General features: G+C 38.5%; 1 protein-coding gene across 2 annotated transcripts in view; it reads right to left on the bottom strand.

Annotated features, from left to right (window-relative positions):
• The window catches only part of SLC44A5 (solute carrier family 44 member 5), a 73,386-nt gene that overhangs the window by 50,640 nt on the left and 1,430 nt on the right, over positions 1 to 21,316 (bottom strand). The gene's annotated exons all lie outside the window — the stretch shown is intronic.

The following is a 21,316-nucleotide window of genomic DNA, read 5'->3' as shown; positions in this document are numbered from 1 at the left end:
GTCACCTTACCAAGCTCCCAGAAAAAATACATTTAACAGAGAAGAAACTGGGAAAGCTAAAAGTTTGGAGGAGCAGTGTGACAGCAATCTGGGGAGTGGAAGAAGTAAGTAACACTGTCACACAGGTAAAACAGGAACCTACCATGGTCCAGAAAGCAGAGGTACCCTACCAATACCTAATGCTGGGCTAAACCCTGTATTTTGAAGAGAGGTTTTGTACAGCAATTTCTGCAAAATAAATATTTCTACAAATTACTGCAGTACAGCAAACTTCTTCCAAGACTGCTCCTAACCACCAGCAGCCAGGGTGCTCACGGCTGCACTGTGCAGTGCAACACTGCTCTGTTACTGGGCTCTTGATACAAATCCATTACAGAACATGGCAGTTAACATAGGAAAGGTAACTATATCCTAAGTTAAAAACACACTAAAACTCACTGACAGAAGAAGTCTGTAGCATTCTTTACCAAAACATACAGCACAGTACCTTCAAACAAAAAACAGAAAATGTTGTTTGATTTATTCTCATTTTTCAAAATTGGATATTAAATTCTCTACTTAATTATTACTATTTTTTTTTTAATGGAGAAGATTCTTCTGGAGTGAGGTGGGATTTACATAGCTCCTGCTAAAAGCCAACCACAATCTTAGGTATAAAAGTCCAACTGAGAAAGCTAATTCCAAGCTTCAGGAGTTTGGTAGGCATAAGGCAGAAAGCAGTGGTATGGCATAACAACAGTAATTTTATTGCTAGGATTAAAAACTGAGATGATAGTCACTCTTTGCAGAGGAGATCTATTTCACAGGCTGCTTTATAACAGGAAACCTATGTACACTGAATTCCAACATCATTACAAGAAATACTTCACAAGATATTTCCTTTAGCAATTCTGTCTCCAAACAGTATATTAATTTAATTGTTGTACTTTATCACTGTAAAAATTTTAAAAAGCAAATCTAAACTACTTACCTAAAATAAAAAGTGTGTGTGTGTGTGTGTGTGTGTGTGTGTGTATATTTATATATATATAAATTACCTTTAATCTGCTATTTAAATAAATGTGCAAATGTCATGCTGGAAAAATATTAGGATATTACTAATAACTGAAGAAATTCTTGAAAAACATTTGGAACTAGATCCAAGCCCATCAAAGTCAACTGAAATAACACAGTTGCAACAAATGAGACTTCATTCAGCTGCTTGTGAATTGTCATAAGAAAGCAGGTAAATTACCATGTTTTCCATAGTAGTTTTCTGTATCTCTATCCATGTCGCTGTATCTGGATCACTTTACCAAGCTGCCTGTGTGAGATACTGTGGACTAACAGTGCTACTAGTACACTTTGTCCAGCAAGCATAGACACACACAAGTACTATTTAAACATATTTTAAAATAAAGCTGAGTGTTACAGACTTCTCCAATCAGAATGGAAGTTCTCAAGGCAGGCAGGCCTTTCTGATAGAAAGCTATCACTCAGTGGCTTGCTCACCTACTCCACCCCAGCCTGTCAGCATGAATGAGGAGTGGCTCCTACCAGCTTGCATTAAGATACAACAAATTAGCAGAAAGGGAAAAGTCTGCACCTGAACACCACTTGTAAAATCATTTTATGGAAGTCAATACAATTAAAAGAAAAACTTATGGTTTGCTGACTGAGAATAAGGTACCACACTGCTAATAATTACCATAAAGACCAAATCTGCCTTCCTTTTTACATGTGACTAGCTCCCACAACGTACACGTCATGCAAGTAGGAAAAAGAAGATTTATTCTGACATGGTGAAGGCAAAAATGTAAACTGCTGTATATCAAATTTTTATCCTTGTCAAGTGGAACACTTTCCTGCAGAAGTAGGCATAATTTACTGAATTATTTTCTTAATAAAATGTACATTCCATAGCACAAAACACAGAATATTTAGTGCTAGAAAATTTTAACATTTAACTTTAGATACTGCAATGCCTACCTAGTGAAAGGGAGTACCATGCATTATAGGTAATCTGAAACCAAAAGCCTGAAGGTATTTTTAAAAAAAAATGTGACCTTTCCTTTTAGTCACAAAGAAACAGAATCCCCATGTACTGATCCTGACCAGTATGAAATTTCCATTCTCTGTGGAAAATGATTAAAACAACAATTGCAGAATTCAGTAATGAGAAACACATACACTTGGATATGCATTCCTACAATTATATTACAAGACAGGACTTTACTACATCTGGGAAAAAAAAATAAAAATAACATTTTAAGTCAACTCTGACTGTGTAGTACACAATGACAACGAAGAATGACCCCATACTGTAGTTCCCACTTATCCCTGTGATACAAAGTCACAGCCCATTTTGCTATACAGAACTGGTAATGTTCTAATTTTTACCAAATTAGATATTCAGTACAACCACTATCAGTAAACTAAGCTAAAAATAACACAGTGAGAATGTAAGTTGATCTTTCATAAAATACTAATCACTGCGTGAACTCTCATACCTAACTCTCAAAATTTTTTGCTATCCTTAGGCAAATTAAAAAAATAAATAAAAAAGCAGAGAAGCCAAGTGACTGATTCCACATTGTGCTGCTGCTCAAGTTCACACTTCTGTTAAAGCTGATTCAGTAAATCTCAGTATAGTACAGCAACAGAAGGCCCTGAACACAGATGTACACTAACTGACAGCATTTGGCCAGCATTACCCTACCCCATTCTAATAAAATTGTTTCTTACTTTTGGAACTATGAGTTTATTCAGGTTTCTTGCTTGGTGTTCGGTCAACAATTATAAGTGCCTGTGGCTAGATGTGGCTTAAGAGAATTGTGTTTTTATTAAAGGTGCTGGAGATATGCGGCTTCCCTCTACTGGAGTAAATATGTATGTTCAAGTAATGTATTCATGTAATAAGCCTCAGCAATAGCAAAGCCTCTTTACAGGCAAGTGCACCCAATCTGTTACACAATCTGCTAATCAAGTGCTCAAAGACACAAGTACACACACCAGCAAATGAGACTGGTGGTGCTCAGGTTTAGTAGAACTGAATGAGATTCATTCTGGTTGATGTCTCTCTAAAAAATAATGTCAAGATTTGGATGCACCCACCCTTTTCTTCTGAGTAGGACAAGGAGAAAACAAAATAACACAAGTTCTCCCACAATTCACCTGTCCCCTTCAGAAGCAGCAACTTCTTGAACATGTACAAAAGCCTAATCTTTGTGACATTCACAATCCACTTTTGCGAAGAGTCCAAATAAATATTTGAGATGCACTCCTGTTTAGGAGAGTTGCATTTAATTTTACTGTAGGACACATGTAGAAGCAGTCTATATTTATTGAAAAGGTTGATGTTAGTATAAAAAGTGCTCTTTCAATAGGTCTTGTACGTGGTTCACAGACGTACGTTTGGGGATTTTTTCACTTTGAAAGATTCAGGTATAAATGAATAATTTTTCCTTCTGTTAGAAGTTTTGACCCAAAATTTCTCATTATATTATTACACAGAATTTAGGAGGTTTTTTCCAGATGCCAAAAGTACTCTTTTCATTCGTGGTACTAGATATTACCAAAATGGAAGGCTTCAAAAAGATCTAACTGACCTCGAATTGATGGCTTGGGTTGCAATGCAATAGTAACGCAAGAAGAAAGAATTTATTAACAGTAGTAAAAAAACATTTGCTCTATCATATGACAACCATCCAGATTACGAAGTAAAACATCTTGCAATAGGTTTTTGATTAACTCAAGAAATGGAAACTGCAGTAACAAATAGCAAGCAGAGCTGGCAGATTTTCAGTACTGTACAGTGCAAATCTTCCAATAAGCTAGACATACAAGGGAACCGGTGGTATATACTTGCTACTGCATTAGACTAGTGTGAATTCATTCCCCCTATGAACTTTCAGAAAGATTAACACATGGGGAAAAGAAGGGGCTCAACATCAGAACAAATTACTCCAATTGAAATGCTGTCTTCTACATTCTTCAGCCACTCCCACACAGTTCTTCACATTCATTTCCATGTTCACACCTTCCTTTTCTCCTGTAGTTTTCCATCAGCTTTCTACTACATACCCTTTTTTTCTGGAAAGGCAAGAGTCTATGCAATATGAGGTTTGGAACTGCATTGTGATCACTTGCTGACCACCATGGCTTGTCTATGGACAGCCACCCCATGGAATGTTCAGGACACCAACTGGAGAGGCAATGGTCATGCAGGGCACATTCACAAACTTGGCAAAGGGCTGAAACCTAAATGATATTTGAATCCAGCACTGCTTTTATACCACTGACAATGGCTTGGCATTTGCAAAACACTGAGGGGTGAAGCAGGAAGAGGAGGTAGCAGATGAGACAAATGGGTCACCTCATCACATACATGTTCTTTGCTTTACACAACTGCAGGGCCACAAATCATCACACCCAAGTCACAGTTCTCCCTTCACATTCAGCACGCGATTCAAAAATGACTGTCACTGACTACCATGAGGTGCTGAGGGCATCCAGCACTGCTCACAAACCAAGCACATCACCTCCACAAGTCTTACTAAAGGACACAGACAGGGAAGAAACACAACACAGTGAAAAACAAGGGTCTAAGGAGGTTTCAAAAAGACAAAGTACAATGTACTTCTGTGTCAGTTTTACCCATCATACAGACTCCTTTGCTTCCCAATCAGTCCAGGCCATGTACCAGGTACATGCATATGTATGTACCACAAAGAGAACTGACTGGGAAGCCTGAGGTCAGCAACAGTCCAATGGAGAAGGCTGACCTTTTTTTTTTCCACCATGAGAAGAACACAAAGCACTAAATAAGGCTCCAGTAATCCCAAACTTTAAAATTAGTTATTGCATTATCCTAATAAGTCATGTATCTGAAGCTTGATGCTCTCCATGTGCTAGCCACAAGACCAATTGAATGACAACACATCACACACCCAGATGACTATAACTTCATCCAAGAACTGTGCAATGTTTTTTCCTGAGGTGGTGGCTGTGCAATTAACATGTTGTCCATGTTCCCCTAAGGTTAGAAAAAGCATCAGAACTTGTTTGATCAATATGATATGATCCATTTTCAGAGGTCTGTACCATACATTCTTCTGTTGCTAGAGAGAACATAGGCTATTAGGCAGATTATGAAATACACCAGTTGTCAGTTACTCATGGAAAGGGGATTAAAAACATATACAGATAATATACTACAATTTAATTGCAATGCACTACAATTAGACTGCAATTCTGACATGCAATCAGGAACACCAATAGCTAGTGGAGGCTTAACATTTCTCTAAACTTCCAACAATAAGTTTGGATCACTTATGAAGCTTCATCGTGGCTTGCACTTCAATGTACTTCTGATCTGTTCCCCCAAATTCTTTAGGGATTAAATAGTGTCTGGTCTTCTGTTTCCCAGACTCCCATTTCTTCATCTTCTTCTGGGATTATTATAGCCTTGAGTCCCATGTTATTTCTAAGCAAAGACACAGCTACCAAGACATTGGAACAAGATGATCTTTTAAGCTCCCTTCCAACCCAAACCATTCTATAATTCTGAAATATAGCAGCATCTGCAGAAACAATACTCTGCAACTTTAAATATTCTGTGATTCTAGGAGACATTTTGTCAAAGTGACATTGGGCCCAGAAGACTGAGTGAACCCTAGAGGAAAGCAAACTGGTATCATACAGTTATGGTTGATCTGTTTTGTTAAGTATCTCCTTTTCCCAACATTTTTAGTAATTAATCCGGATAGGAAGAGTGCTTAGTTTTAAGACAAACTCTCATGCTTTGGGAAAAAAGCATCTAAAACACACTCTTTCATGGTGCTTTAACTGGAAAAAGTCATGTTTTAAAATTACCAGATGCCTCCCACCACCCAGGATCAGAAAATGTCAGATGTTTCCATTTCTAGGCTGCTTTATTCCAGTTATCTAGAAGAAAAGGTGCTAGCCAATGATTTTTTTTCTCCTGCATGAGACTATAGCCCCAAATTCTTTATACCACTACATATCATTGCAACCTTTTCTAGTTTATCTTATGCTGTAACATGCTGCATGCATACCGTCTGAGACATTTTCAATAAACCATTAAAATAACATTAAAATAACACTTTCACAAACCTACCATTATTATCTATCAACACTTAACATTAATAATTAAACCACTGCGCTGTTTCTACTGGGAAAGGAAGTACAATTATACACATTTTTCAGATATAAAAATGTCAAGTGAAGGAAAGAAAAGCTGGATTATCCTGGACTTCGTGCACATCTTCTATGAGTCGCTATTTTATGCACACAAATGCATTCAATAACCTCACAAGCAAGGAGACAGTCAGACCCACAACTTTCTGAATAAAACAGTGTTTTTAATTCACAAAAGGCATCTTTAAACTGCAGTAATCAGAGCCCTAACAGCAATGCCTAGTTTTGAACACCTCTCCCCTGTATACCAGGCCTTTCCTAACATCTGCTGATTTAAACTAAGAATGGACAATTATAGCCTGGATTTTCTTAGCTGAATTTATCTAGTGAGCTACCATTCCCTGTGAAAATTACATTTAAAATCCCAATGTAACGTGTTGTTAAGCTGTCCAACATAAAATATACATAGCTGGCATGTGTCTTACGGCATACCACAATTCCATATGTAACAAATACTTAATTTTTCAGTCAGAACTACCTTTTCAGTCCTAAGTAGACAGAATGGCAAAGTAAGGGTTCATCTTTTTTTTTTTTCCTTCTTTGAAACATTTAAAAATGCAGCTTGCATATTGAAAACAGCATTTTAGGCATCCAAATTTTTAAGACAATTACCTCCATTTTATCTCTCTTTTTTTAGCTCTTCATGTCTTGGCAAGCAGGTTCCTGGTGTGTAGCACCCTGCTCTGGTGCAGTGTACCTGTGCTACTCCTCCACTCCCACTCTGGCAAGGGGCGGGCTGAGCACCCCCGGCAGCCGCCAAGGTCAGTCCTACAGCCAGGGCCCCGCTGTGGGAAGAACTATATTCCTGCAGGAAAATAACCTTCCGGTTTACCAGACAACGACAGAAGCCACCACTACTACTAGAAACTACGTGGGCCTGATACTGAAATCGAAGGGAAGGCATAAAATAAGCAAGGTAACCTTCATCTCTAGAACAAGTTGTCATTTATTGTTAAGGGGAAAGTAGGCTATTAATACTCCTCAAAATACATTTTTAGGACTAACAAAATTTATTCCACTAACTATTTAGCACCCCAGTGGACTCTGACCTTTGGTAATGGCTAATTTTCTGTGAGGTGTAGGCCTCACCTGCGCTGGTCACCACCGCCCTACCCCGAGGCAGCTTGCCCAGGCCCGGCCCTCACCACGGCCTTCCCGCCGCCTTCCCGCCCTGACACCGACCGGACTCAGCCCCGCACACCGGCTACGGCCTGGGCTGGCTCCTGGTCCCGGTCGGCTCCCGGTCCCCAGGCTGTTCCCTGCCCTCTGAGCTGGGCACCACGGGACAGGCCCTGCCCACAAGGCCGCCGCCCTGCGGTCCCGGCCCAGGGTCAACAGCACCCGGGTAGTAGCGTGGCTACGTACATATGCATTAATTAATTATTCTGCAAGAACATCAGAGCACGAAATTCAAGTGCGTTTAACATTAGTCAAACATTTTCTCTTAAAAGAATAGCCTCACACCGATTTGAAAGGTTTGCCCAAACATGTGAAATACCAATAGATGGTGTATGCAGTACAGTAGCTGGCAAATTACGTTAGTCTTGACAATTCAACGTATGAGCAGTATGTTGGTAGGCTAAAGCATTTCCAAAAGCTAGAAAATGTTCTATTTCCCTTTCCAAAGGGCAGTTCTGCAGCTGTGGACACACAGTTTCATGTGACAGTCCAACTACATGAGCAATTTTTGCACATCATTGCTATGATCTGGTGTGATTATTTGAATGCAAAAATAAATTGTTATGCTTTAGACTGATTACAATGTTAGGCAAACAATGTATTTGTCCAGAAAATGAGTGACTCACAAATAAGATTAAAATGCCTTCTCATTAGACACTTGCTAATTCACTGGCTGTTCTTTGTGTTGATACATTCACACCTTGTAGAGGTATTAAAAAACAAACAAAAAACCCAAAAAACAAACAGAAGAATTATATAAAGAAAACTATTCAGATGAAGATGTTGTGACTCATGACTACTACTGCTTGTGTCTATATAACACTATACATAAGATGCATTATTGTGAATGCCTGGCTTTCTGAAAGCAGTCTATGTACAGCACAGTCTGATATAATGAACAAAGCACCAGCTCTCCATGGTTGTTTTTGAACCATTAGATACGCAGTTACAAGTGGAGTTTGTAAGATTATGTTAATCAAATCCAGTATTTTAATAGGCAGCCATATTTTCATTTATTTTGCCTTCATTTCTGAGACTGCTGCCTTCTACTACTGTAGAATGTGCTCTGCAGTCTTACTGGTGTTAACAATGGCTCTGTATATCTGGAACAGTGAATATATTCACAAAACCATAACACAGGCAGATTTAATTTATGAATTTATTTGAGAAAAAAATCTCTTATAGTTTATTAGAAATGGTCAGAAGTGACCCTTCATTCCAAGCTTTTTCTGCTTAATAATAAAAAACAGACTTCCACTATATTCTCTATTTTGTCTTCATAAAAAATTCTCTGGAATCAATTGCTTGAATTTAAAGAAAGCCACATGTATTCTTAGACAAAAGAAGTGGACTGTGACAACTGATATTTTCTGTCTCTATGGTTCCCAAAAGGCACAACATTTTATGACAAGTTGGTCTGCACCAGTTGAGCCAGGTACTATTCTTAAGTAATAAGACTGTTAATAATAATGTAATCCAACATTATGAAAAGCTCTTGTTCCTAAAAGGAATTTTTTGGCATTTCCAACATACACAATTGAGATATTTTTACACTGACACTGAAGTAATGTCTCCATGCATCTCATTTTTAGGTACTTCAATAAAAAAATTAATTTCACCCTTCAAATGATTGAATGGTGGTCTGAAGACTTGGAATTATTTGAATGCAAAGGAATTATGTCTGAAAAACTTCACATTAGCTAGATATCTGAAAAAAAAAAAATTATATATAGCAACTCTTTAACCTGCATAGACTAACTTGCAATGACATTCTGCAGACATTCACTCCCAGTTCTCTATGCTATACAGAGCACTGTGCATTATGAGAAAAGTTTCTATGAAACAACCTGTTCTGCAGAAACAGGTTTCAAGTTAGTTTTCTAAAGTGCACAGAGCTGGCTCAGATTCCTCCCTCCATTTCAATAGCAAAATACATGATGTACAATGTATAAGAATCAGTTTATTATACCTAGTTTGCAAATTTCCCAGTTTGTGATGCAATTATGAACACATTTTCTCTTGCTGTTTTTGTATCAATTTATAACCAAAACAGCTGAAGAATATAATCCTGGATGTAAATTCATGGACACAATGGTATAATCTCAGCAACACTGAGAAAGTTTTTAAAGAGAGCTTCAAAACTGTAAGAGAATATGGAAGCCATAAAAATAGGATTTGTTTTACTCTGCTGAAAGATCAGATCAGATTATTCTCTGCTGACCTGAAAAGTGAAACAGGGACTCAGCTCCTTACAGGAAGTCAGAGGAACAAGCACTTTACAGTCCTAGGCTCAGCTTTATGCAATGTACATTTCCCTTAACATTTCAAGAGCAGTAAGCAATAAAATCATAAGGGATGTAAGAACTTGCTGGGTGGAACTTCTGGTACTATTTTCTCAGCTTAAAATGACTAATATTAAGCCAAGGTGCCTAAAAGATAGTCTAGTTCAATGTCCAACATATTCCTATAAATTAGGATCTTGTATTTGGTAAATATTTATAATTGCATAGATTATAACTGAAAACTATAGTTCCTGCACTTTTGGGACAAAGCTGTAATATCCTGTGAAAACTGAAATCCTAGGATTTAGAAGGAAAGTGAACCCTGAAAATTGAGACTTTAGCATCACTTCTTGTTGCTGAATCTACTGCAATGCTTTTTTCTATTAGGGATAACTGAGCTGAAAAGTCAAGAGATATAATAATAACCTATAAAATATTGTTGGTTTTATATGTCCCAATAAAATCTGTATTTAAAGTGATATTTGTTAACATCCAGGCTGCTTACGCTTTTCTCTGCCACACATGAAGTCAGTTGCTAGCATACAGCTCCCAAAAAGATGTACTGAAATAAAATCTGCCTTTGATGCTTGCCAAGTGCAGCAAAGCTTTCACCATGTAAGCCTAACATTCAGCCATGCTAAAACCCATTGCTATGCTGAAGTTTACAGCAGTAACAGAGCACAGGTTTGTGAGGTGGGAACTCTTGCCACTGGTGCCATGGAGAATTCTGTGGCATCATTCCCAGTGGCACACTGACAGAAGGCACTCGGTGCAGGGCAGGTCCCAGCACTCTTTTCATGGCCTTTAGATAAAATGCTGAAATTAGAATTGAGCTTAGAGAATGCATTACCCTAGTACATTAATCTAACCCCTTGAGACCTTGAGGGAACTGCACACCAACACAAGTTTCATGGTCTGCAGTCTGAATTTGCCTTCTACATTGAGCCACCACACCACAGTATTCATTTCAATGAGCCTCTGGTTGATACAAACAGAAGGTATGACAAACTTGAATTGCCAGTGTGTGAAGGGGAGATCTCACAGTGCATACTTACACCCTACTTTTTCCTTAGCATTCTATTAATCTCTTTAAAAAAGTAAAGTAAGGAGAAAGACACAGCACTGTATCTGTACTAAACTACATATAAATGTGAAATACATGAACTTATAATCTGCACTCACCATTACTCCAAATCTCTGGAGAAGCTAAAAAATACTTCTCCCTAGCAATTTTGCAATGACTGTATTTTACCTACTCTTTGTTCCCATGTGTGTCTGTGAGCAGGGTATCCCGCAGCCCAAGGACGTGAGCGGCACCTCGCAGGCCCCACAGCTAAGTACAGCACCTTCTCAGGTAACTGTTACATACATCACTAACTCCTTGATGTGCAGTGGTCTTCGGTCAGGATCACTACAGCTGCAAAGACTAAATAATATAAACAAATACATTTTAATACTCAGATACTTACCTAATTCCTGTAGTTTTAAAGCCAGCACTTTTTGAAAGGAAAGTAGTGAACTTCAGGAACAAAAACTTATGGTTATCCATGTAACATGAGCAATGGGAACAGCTGCCACAAAGACACCCTCTTCCACTGAGGCACAGCCACAGCCTGAGTGCCAACTATGTGGTTATGGTTTCAAGCTTTGACCTCTCAGACACATCAGCTCATCAGCTCACTGGAACCAGCACAGCTCTAAACTTCTAACAGTGAATGCTAGCATACATCACTAGAGCATCTGGACTTTAAAGGTATAGATACCAGTCTTCCAATGACTGCAGATACTTACGAACACATGAATGTGAACACTGTTTACATGTGCATTTACTAAGCATTCTACAATAACATTTGCAAATCTTTTATAGCTTGTTTAGTAAAAAGGACAGATTTATTTATCAGTTCAATCCAAAAGGGTTTGTGTCAGCCTTTCCCATAAATTGAAAGGGACTTGAACTAGTCTGGAATTAGGCTTCATAAACTCTCTCTCTCTCTACTATTTCTAAATTCTTTCTAAAACTTCTTTTATTTAAAAAAAGAAAGAAAAAAAAAAAGACAGATGGAGTTCTTAAAGAGCAACTTAAAATTTGTGTTGCGATCATCACACAAAGCAGGAGTTCCAAGAAAAGCTACAAACATTTGCACTGAAAATAGCTTAAGTCTTAAGTTTATCTCATGCTTTAAGCAGTAGAACTCGTGCTAGAGAAAAGGATGCCCAAGATAAGAATAAGGAAATTTCTGACTGGCCCTTTATTCTATGAAAGGTGTTGTCCACTGTAATAGTCTAGTATAGGCTGGCCTAAAGTGAGGGGACAAGTCTATAAACTGAACTGGAGCCTACAAAAAGAAACTAGGTAGACTTGAGGTATCCCATTACAAGCAGACCACTACATGGACAGGAATGTAAAAGTTGTGAGATCACAGTCAGTAAAGCCAAGGAGAAAACAGGACTGGTAGACAGGTACACTTGCTTGCTAGAGGAAGCTTCATTTCCAGTACTGTCTTTATATTGAACAGTTCTCTGCCAAAAATGAAATAAAAAAAAAAAAAACCCAACTCAAACTAGAACAAGAGAGAGAAAAGTAAGTCTACTACAGAGACTTCAGAGACTTGAACCCAGGTCTCTGCTCACTCCAGTAACTTTTCTACTTGGGTCTTTTTCATGCTCCGGTGAGGTTTTATCACCAACAAAAAACCACTCAAGGATGGGCGAACTTAAAAGCCAGTGGAAATGGAAACACCTAAGCAGGTAATCAAGGAAGACAGGAATGAGATGATGCAGTAGGATACGTGGATGAAAAAACTGTAACATAAGCATAGGAGAGTTTACAAGACCCATCAGGTGTCGAAAAGAATGTCAGATTTATCCCTATACCCTTCACTAAAGACAAGTCTACCACAATGCAATAATGACCTTGCTTTAAGAAAAAAAAATACCTGAACCACAGCCATCTATTTTCCTATTGTTAACAGACAAAATGGATAACAAATGTTATTCCTCTTAAAGCACCTTCTATGCAAGATCTCAATCATTAAACCTAATCAAAGCTCCAATTAAAATTGAGAAGATTAATACACAGGTTAGGAGTACTAGCACACAGCAGACTGACTTTCTAAGATCACATGCCAGAAGGCTGTTACAAGTTACTCTTCCATTCCAACATAAGGGTGAAATCCAATAATTATCACAGTCGCTCTTCCTGCTTCACTATAGACTAATTAAAAAGTTAAAAACTGTTAGAATTGTGAATTACTGCACTCAGAAATCTGAAAATAATAAAATGAAGGCATCTTGGCAGTGATGTCCATAGTGTTGCAACACATTTTTAGCTATGTGTTTGCCAATTATTTTATGTAAAGACATGGTCCCCCTCTCCCTCACTATCATTTTGATACCTACCCTGCCAAGCCTTACTTTAGCTGTTAGCTAACTTGTTCTGGAAGGCTGAAGCAATTTTGTCTTTTCACAATACACATAAAAGCCATCATTCAGACCGAAAGAAAAAAAAGAAAAAGAAAGAAAAAAAGAAAAAAAAAAGGCCACCAGGCCTCTTGAAATACTTCCCACTCACTTAAGAATTCAAGCAAAAATCTGCCCCACAGTCCACATTCCATCCTACTCATATTCCCAGCATTAGCAGTGTTCCAGTTGTTTTGCACAGTGCATCACCATGAACAAGAACACCAAGCCAAACACAGTTCAGAACAATAGGTATTAATATATAGTATTTCTGGAATACTCTGATACTGTGTCAGAGTTGTATCCATACAATGACATTTATAATTGCTTTGAGTGCACTACTTGTTCAAGCAAAGTGACTGGAAAAAAAGAGTCCTGAAGTGTGAGCTCTTTTTCACATATTCTACCAGTTTTCTGTCTTGAGTAACACATAAGTCATTAGAAGACAACTGATGGAAAAAGAGGCTTTCCTTACCCATTAAGCGTTTCCTGGTCTTTTTCTAATGTGATTAAGCCTGTGACTACAACCATCATATTCCATGCCTTCATTGGAAGACTTTCTCATGGCCAAAATGTTTATTTTATTACCTATGCAGCATTTTAGCTTGCCAGAAGATTTGGAAAAGACTTAAAAATAACTTTCAGCTGTACACAAGGTCTGCTGTGATGTACTTTCTACCTAGTTCTACAAAAGGCACAAAACAAGCAAACAAAATCACCTTCCACAACTTGCTGAACAATGTTTATCATTACTGAGGTTTTGCCAAAAGAAAATTACAGGAATTCATTCCCAAAACGTCCAAAGATGATGGATCTTTACACAGATGAGGTGTGGCCATACAAGAGCTGCTTTCCTTTGAATCAGGTGCATGCTGTTAACCTCCCAGAGACTTGGCAGGTCCAGCTTCATGTACAAGAAGCAGGAAAATACTACTGTTACCAGAGATCTCCTGGGTCACTCCTGCAGAACTGTATCTCTGATACTCCTCAAGCAGGTGCTTACAAGCCCTGACAGACAATAATGGCAGGGGAGTCCAGGAACTAGCTCCAGCCCGTCCTAAGCCCTTCTCCTGGCCGACTCCAGCATCACCCTAGACTGCTCAACGAGTCCACTGGTGTTTTCAGACTGACATTATAGCCTGTGCTGGGATGCTCTAACTCGGGAGAGAAGGTATTAACTCAACTTCGACACTTGCAGAGATTAAGTTCCCACTGTGACTTGTGAGCACAGCTACGCTATGAGCAGCTGGCAGCATCGATGAACGAAAGTCATTCTGTGGGGAGAAAAGGAACACTTCACCGAGACATTCCTTTACTATACTGTCCTTTTTTGTTATATTTTCCTTACACCTCTAAGTGAGACAGAGCATAAAGAAAATATTCGTTAAGTTTTCTCTTCTATCTTTTTCCGGCAGTGGCTGCAGCCCTATGAAACAGGGAAAAGAACTCTTGGCAGCTGGGGAGTTAATTTCTTTCTGCTTGCAGAGCTTGTATTTCCAGGTGTACTGCACAAATTCATTGATAGTTTATGGCTCAGAATTCTAGCAGGCTTGCTTACTTTTTCACTTGTTTTGTGGTTGGTTTTGTTTAGTTAAGAAACTTTCATTGATTTCTCTTCCTGTTTTGTTTTTCAGTATCCCAAACAATTCATTCACTATCCACAGATTTGTTTATTCCCTTACTTGAAAGCAAAACCTTTCATTACAAAGGGATCAGAAGGAAGCCAAGCTCTTTTTATTATCTTCTCTAAAAATGCAAAATAAGCTTCAAGACAGCTGCTGAGATGGGCATTCTCCCTCAGACTGAAGGACTGGGCTCCCAAAATGGTGGCCAGCCCCAAGCTCATGGCAAGATGCTGGGCTAGTGTTACATTCCTCTTGCCGTAACACTCAGTCATTTATGAAAAGCCTACCTGCATAAATTAGCAAGGGTCTACTCGTCATGAACTACATAAAGAGAAATAGAATGCATAGATTATGTCACTCACTTTCAAAATTAAATTATGAATTTATGGCTATTAGGTTATTGATGTTTTCTCTGGGTATAGTAAGGACCTGGACAGCTGCCAGAAAAATGCTAACAAGGAAATATACATATGTATGTACTTATATACACATATATATGTATCCAAGCTATTATCTCACAAATCCCATTCAAACCTTTGAATATTACAAGAGCTCAAGAGTACTGGTCACAGGCACATAGCACTTATTATCATTTTCCTGTTTGTAGCAGTTGTCTAGATGCTAGCACAGATATTGCATTGTACTGGAACCAACAAAAAGGGGTATTTACAGATACAACTCATTGCCTTTTGTCATACAGAGCAAAGCAACAGCATAGGAACTATTTATCATTCTTCTAGGGGAAAAAGTCTAAAAATAAATACTGTATTTTGCTACACTGTTAGTCAGCTGTTTTTTAGTAACCTGATCACGTCCGAGAAATACTGACTCTTGTAGAAAAATATAAGCGATGAAAAAAACAATTAGTTTTACTGGAACAACCAGTACCAATAATCTTAAATTATAAGTACCAGAGCAATTACTCAGCATATTCATTTATTTCAAAGTACACTGATTAGGAAGGACACTAATTCAGATACCAGATTTCATGGCATATCAGCTTGTTTAAGTCTAGATGCTCTGCGTGCAATTGGCCCAGCAGGATTCTGTTCTTTCTTCTATATATTATACATTACTATGCTGTGAGAAGGAAGAATTAGGCAGAATCCTCACCCACAAGCTCCTCTTTCTGGTGACACCTGCTCCTAAGGAGAAATTGGATCCCTTATCACTTCAGAAGCACACACTAAGCCAATTATTTCCTGATTTAAGAATCAGGTAGAAACATGGGACTTCCGGCTGAAGTATCTCTCCAAACATCTTTTGAGAACCATAGTCACTGGTCCTCTTTAGGACTTCCTTGTCCTGGCAGCTATAAGAGGTCAATCAAAGCCACAGTTTCATGTTTTAGAGCGGGAAGAGCTTCTACTGCCCAACAGTACACTCAACTGACTGCCCAACAGAGTACACTCAAGAGTACTGTCACTTGCTGCAGCATTCTTCATCACAATCCAGGAGAGAAAGCATGTTTCCATTTATGTGGATCCAGGCTGGAAATGTGCAAATATTGCTGCAAGGCCTTTCCTTAGAAGAAACAGTCAAAAGCATCACATCCCTTCCCATAAGAACTCACCATGATTTGTATGGGCATGTGGACAGCACTGAATTTCTACATCAGCAGTAGGCTGTATAGGATTATCCCACAAGCTACACAGATTTCCTCCTGGCTTCTTTTACTTACAGGTGCTTCTAGCAGCCCAGCTGCTGTGAACTGACACAGCAGATTAATGTGGTATGAAAAAAAGCCCACCTTGATGTCTCATTTGGATTGCAGCTTTACTATTCAGAATGACGGGTATAAAGTTGTTGTTATTGTTATCCAGGTACATTCCTGGATCATCAAATATAAAGTTGGGAGGAACTTTGAAAGGTATTCTGTTTGTCTTATGCCAAGAGTTTGAGTACTTCTCCACTGCTTCCCCAACAGAAGTGGCATAACCACCTCCTTCAAAATCCCAAAGGAACCTGTGCCAGTTCAAGTGAAAAAGACTACGTGGAAGAACCAACATGTCCAGGTTTTTGTATATATTGTACAATGCACAGCCACGATGTTTTGCTTAGCTTCCACTGTAACAAAACAAGATTGCTCTCAACTGTGGGGATGTGTTTATCTTCCTCCTATTAAACAGACATATTTCATCAAACACATCTTGTCCCTAACCTCAGAAGAAAACTCTTATGTTCATGTTTAATAGTTCTAAACTTATGCTGCTAGATCAGGCTAATAGTCACTAAAAAGACACTGTCTCCTTGGCACAGCACCCAGATGCTAGGGAAAATTACAGGACTACCCACTGAAAAACAAACGTGTAAGTTATTTATGCAGCTGTTAACCAGACCAGTTCACAGTACTGTCTATTCCTCTGCTTCCTGACTGAGTGAGGTTGCTCTCTTGTCTTTGAGATTTCCAGTAGGCTTCTAAAAATATGTAAACAAGTCGACTACATGTATGCATTGGAGAAAAATAGGCAGGGCTAGATTTTACTTTGGTTTTATTTTACATTTGAGACTGTACCTGGTTTTCAAAGTCAGAGAAGCTTAGAAGGGCTTGCAATAGCTGAGGATATTTAACTGCCAGTACACCAGAGCATAAACTTGTCAAACAGGTATGAAAAAAGTGCCAAGTCTCACTTTCACACAACCATTACTGTCTCTGCACTTGATATAAAGAGGTTTCTTTAATTTCTTTTTATCAAGTTGAGCTGTGAAAGCAATTGCTTTGTGGCAAAAGCACAAAATGATGATTAATCCAAAAAGGATGAGCTTTTAGTATTTGACAGTCATACTAAGAGGACAAAATGATGTGGAGACAGACTCCAGCAAAAGCAGGACTGCTCCGTAAAGGAAGGCAAGTCTGGACCCCAGGCCACCCGAAACAACTGTGCAGCAGCCTCATACCTCTTGGCAGGCACATAGAGCAGTGACAGCAACAGGTCCCACTGATAGTCCAGTGACCATCAGGCAAAACAGGGTAACAGGAGGCCTGGGTCCAGCCAGGGATTCCACATAGCACTTGAGAAACAGGACTAAGGACAGACACCCCTAGGATCAGTCAAGAACCAGAGGCACCATCCTGAGCTGAAGTGGAACCCTTGGTCAGAGGACTTGGGTAGAAGCCCCACACGGCTGGTCTGGGCAACAACCACCTATTTGTGCTTTTGGTGCCTTGATGTAGAGAAAAAATCAATGGATTCCTGAAGAGAATGATCCACTAACTCTGACAGAACTACCAAGTTATGGTAAACCTCTAATTCCAACTCTGCAACAGTTACGTTTCAGTGCAATGGTTGCTTTTTCAGAGCACATAACCCACTCCCCCATAGGGAGTAAGAACACCAAGGGCTTTAAAAATCCCATGTAGGTAACACTGGGAGTTCCACTAAAAGCAGTGGGTTTGAGTTTTATCTTCCTATGCATGACAACTCCAGTACACATCTAGTTTCTTGGGCTTTGTATTATATAGAAACCGCTCCAATCCACCAAGCAGAAGACTGTGCAAAGGCTAGAGTTAATTTCATTACATCTTTCTTGTTAAACTGTATAGTAGTGGAGAGAATTTCCCCTCAACTATGTCTTAATATCCAGCTTGTTAAGAGATGTAACTAGGTTTATTTATTTATAAAGAAGCTGAGTTTATTAAACTATTTCTTTCTGGGTAATGTTCAGTGACAATCGTATCAGTCAACAATAATCATTTGAACAGTGTGATTGTGCAACAGTTAAATTAATCTCCTTAAAAATGTTCTGATTGCATCATCCCAGTTCATGGCTGAGCAGTACCTTCCTCCAAAGAATGGTTCAGCTTAAGTCAGTAAGATGAAAGTAAAATACTCAAGTTCTAAAGGATAAATCAGAGCCTTGATGTTTTCACATACTCCAGAATCTTAATTGGACTGGAAACTATAGTAATTAATTTGGCTCAAGAAATACAACAAAGTACTAGACCACTAGCTGAGCTATTTGCAATGACTAAACTCTACTGCTTTTATTGCCTGTTCACTTACTGACCCGATGGTTTCTGGCATGCAGTACTTTTCATAGTTTGAGAAGATAAATAGAATTCAACTCGGCTACTTATATTAATAAAGTAAGCACTTACTGTTGTATTAAAGGAGATGTTTGTAAATATAACTGAGCTATTGTTTGCTTCTCACAAATAATCTGTTGAAGCCCTCTAGCAAAAATTTGAAGAGCACGCCCAGATTTATAAACGCAAATCACTGTTAGGAAGAAAGGTTTAAACTATCTGAATCAGTTACACCTACTTCTAACACTTCTTAGTATATTCAAATGTGAATAAGGTGTTAAATCATGTGATTATGAATGTAAATGTTTAGTATTTAATATGAAGGTACTGGAGCAAAACGAGCCTCTGAAGGTATTAAATCCTTGTGTATCATGCCATGTAATTCATTAAGAGCAGGACCTAAGGAGGCTTTATCTACAGCAGTGTCACAACCCTTAGTTTCCACACTGTGGAATGCACTGCTGTGGGGAAACAGCCCAATTTGCTCAGACTGCAGATGTCCTTTGCACAGGGTACGTATGTGTAAAGGGATGAAATTCAGAAAGGGAAATGCAGGCTAAGCTACAAGAAAGAATGTATCTTGATAGAAAGTTTCATAGTTCATCAAAAGCTCTTCCGAGGGAAACAAGAATAACTTCCCTACTTGGGAAAATTTAAAAAAATTAATTATTTTTAATAAAAAAACCTGATGTGATCACATCACAGAATTAACTAGGAATGCCAACTTAAGACTCAAGTTTTGGTGGCATCCACTAGTGGCTAAAGGAATCACAGGAAAATAGTTTTTCCTAGAGAGATCTAAATATGCAGATATAAAAAAATGAGCTAGATAAATCTTAGTTGAAAGTACCGAAATTTTGCACTTCATATATTTGTTCCCAATAATAGTTAATATTTCTTAAAATAGTGAATACAGCTTTCTAGAAAGACATCATCACTTCAGTGATTTGTGAGATAACAACAGAACTAAAATTCACTATGATAGGAAATTGCTTGTGGTACAACCACCTCTAAGACAACATCATCATCCATTTGGACTTCAGTGATTTGTGAGATAACAACTGAACTAAAATTCAGTACGATAGGAAACTGCTTGTGGTACAATCACCTCTCAGAGCCTGATTTTGCAACAAAGTCAAAAAGAATTTCACCATTGATTTCAGCAGTCACATGACAGCCCTTACTTAGTACTGCCATTACATGACAGATAATACAACTTTGGTTTAAAAATAAACATCCCATAACCTCAAAAATCAGCTATAATAAGAAAATTAAATGATGAGTAATTTGCCTCCTTAGCATTGGTGGAAACCTTCTTACTGGGAAAGAACTTCGGTTTTTCTCATTTGGAAGTATCTTGAGTCATCAATAACATCAATGTCATTTTTCTTGACGTAACCTACCTATTTAGCCTGTTTTAAGGAAAAACTTGATGCAGTTCCTGAGGGCACCTTACAGCTGTCCCAGTGAAGAATAAACTTAAGGAACCATGAAGAAGCTTGTTGTCTAAGATGAATTTCTCACATGTGCATGCAGAAAGACAATGCAGCTAGAAACAAGAAAGCTGAAGAATAGGACTCAGAATGCCTATAGGCTTCTCAAGACCTTCTGCAGAGCCCTAGTCACACCAGCAGTCAAACACTCTGTCCAGCCCCTTGGGCTTCCATCAGTCAGTCTAACAATGATCAGTCACCTGATAGGACACTTGTTGCCTCAAAGAGAAATCTAAAGTAGTTACAAAACTGTTCACAGAGCCTAAGGACAGCTGTTGACCATGGGCTTGACTCATCTCTTCTAAAGAATCAGATCGACACCACAAGTTAAAAGACCAAAATTTCTGGGAAGAGTTTGCTTTTGTCATTTTAAAATGCTGAAACTCTGAGGAATCCTTGGGATTCCAAGGAGAGAAGTTTAGGATACCTACACCTCTGAATAATATAGCTGTGGGCTAAAAAATAACCCATTACTGGCAGAGACAACAAAGTCAAGAGCATAAATATTACAGCAACCTAATTTAAAAGGAAAACCATATTGTATGTGCTGAATTTTGAAATGCTGCACTTCGCTTTTGTAAGTCTTTAATATGATATAGTATCAAACAAGGAAAAACAAATACGAATTCAAACCTCGCTTCCCAACAAAAGACTGGAGCAATCACTCCACACAGTACACAGTAGCACCAACAATATCCACGTATGCAAATGAGAGAAAAGAAAGTAAGTGTACTGGTGAAATGAAACATAAAAGTAGCAAAAATTCTGGTCAAAATAATGCTTTAGAACTACAAGTTGACTACATATGCCCCGCCCCCCTTCCTCAAGTCAAATAACTTGATCAGCCTCTCTTACCTGGTAACATCCTTTGAAAAATGAAGTTAAAACATGATTGTGTTAAGACAGTACAACACTCAGTAGCTCCTGTCATGACTTTCTTATCAGAGTGGGGAACCATATATACCACTTATTGAACTGAATACTGTATTTCCTGCTCTTGTATTCAGAAGACTCCTTCCGTACCTGTGTACTGTCAGTGCTGAATATCCTAGG

Source organism: Heliangelus exortis, chromosome 8, assembly GCF_036169615.1.
Source record: "Heliangelus exortis chromosome 8, bHelExo1.hap1, whole genome shotgun sequence".
In the NCBI taxonomy this organism is placed as follows: Eukaryota; Metazoa; Chordata; class Aves; order Apodiformes; family Trochilidae; genus Heliangelus; species Heliangelus exortis.
Note: the sequence above shows the minus strand (reverse complement) of the source record. Positions and strands in the feature narration are given on the sequence as shown.